A 1898-nucleotide genomic window follows, 5' to 3' on the forward strand; every position below is an offset into this window, starting at 1 on the left:
CATTCGCCTTATTCGCCAGACTTAGGCCCCTTTGACTTTCATCTATTCCCAAAAATGAAAGAAGCTCTGGCTGGTCGCCATTTTGCCAGTGCCAATGACGTCATAGATGCTGTAGGAAGTTTCTTGGAGTCTCAAACAAAAGAGTTCCTCTACGCCAGGATAATGGTGCTTCAACACCGCTGGAGAAAGTGTCCAGCCATCGAGGGGGACTATGTTGAAAAATAAATCATCAGAAGTCTTGTACCATGTTTTGTTTTTTTCAGGCTCAAAACTTTTCATACATCCCTCGTAATTTAAAAATTAAAAAAACCTGTCCTATGGAACGGATTTTATCAGCACATTTTATTAAATGGATTTTGCTACCGTTTAGATAGAGAACTTCGAAATGGAAAAGATGCGCTGAATCATCTTTGCGCTGAATTGTCCTTGCAATGAATTGTCATGCGCGGAATTGTCGGCGCTGAACTGTCATGCACGGAAAACTGAGAAAATTCGGTATTATTTGTACCCCATTATACATGTTTCATTTCCTAATAGGAGTTACACAATTGTACATGTAAAAAAACATGTGAGACATCTATTACTGATTCTAATAATTTTATGATATTATTTCAATAGTAATATTTTAATTCACTGTCTGAAGAATTACTAATACTGAGATGTCTTACATGTTTTTCCAACATGTCTACCTCTGTAGCTCCTATCAGGAAATGAAGCATATATATAATAAGGATTAAATAACACTGAGTTTTTCCAGTCTTCTGTCTTGATATGTAATTACTCTGCAAAAATAATTTTCCAGTATTTTCCTATGTTTTAACTCTTATTTAAAATATCGTCGTCGTAATCATGTATCGTACGCCTGCAGCGCTTTGATGACACTACAACCAAAATGTTCCCGATTGAGCGTGAGTTCTCCAACTGCCTTGCCACTCTTGACCAACCAGAAATTGATATTGCCCATCTATTGCGATCTTTACTTGCCTCTTGATCTACAACTCTTAATTCTTCCTTCCATGATAATGTTTTCCAGACCTCTGCTTCTTCAAATATGGCCATTATAGATGAGCCTTTGTTTTTCCACAACTTTCAGGAGTTGTCGTCTTGTTATAAATACCCATTCATTTGACCGATGATCCTTTAAGACACTCGTAACATTCATTCTCCTATACACCCACATCTCAAACGCGTTGATTATATCCTCTTCAAACTTGTTCAGAGTTCCTGTTTTGCAATTAAATGAGCGCTCACGCTAGCCTTGATTTTAATTTAGTTGGGACTCTTTTGCTGGTTCCGATGCCATTACACTTTTCCATGGATGTTCTTGTCATATTTAGTCATGACCCTTATTTTTTATTGCATATGGCTTCATCAGAGGTTTCGACTCCTAGACATTTATACTATTCAACATGTTTAAGCCTCTTACTGACCAGTCTGATTTTAACATTTGCTTTCTCTCTTACTAATAAGACTTTAGTTTTCTTACGGTTCAGATAAAGACTAGCCGTATTTGATATCATCTCGAATCTATTTATCATTTCTTGTAGTCCGGCTTTATTAGATCTACAAATATACTTTGGAGTACTGGAATATGCAGGTGTGCTTCATAAAGATACAGCTCGGATTATAAACCTATCTGCATACTATATATATATATATATTTATATATATATATAAATATATATATGTGTGTGTGTGTGTGTGTGTGTGTGTGTGTGTGTGTTGCTGAACCCTAATTATAATTATGCTTATAATTATATATATATATAATTCTTTTATTCTTTTACTTGTTTCAATCATTAGGCTGCAGCCATACTGGAGAACCGGTTTAGAGGGTTTTTAATCGAAGAAGTCAACCCCTAGGACTTATTCTTTATAAGGATAGTACTTATTCTATT

Source organism: Octopus bimaculoides, chromosome 23 (genome assembly GCF_001194135.2).
Source record: "Octopus bimaculoides isolate UCB-OBI-ISO-001 chromosome 23, ASM119413v2, whole genome shotgun sequence".
NCBI lineage: Eukaryota > Metazoa > Mollusca > Cephalopoda > Octopoda > Octopodidae > Octopus > Octopus bimaculoides.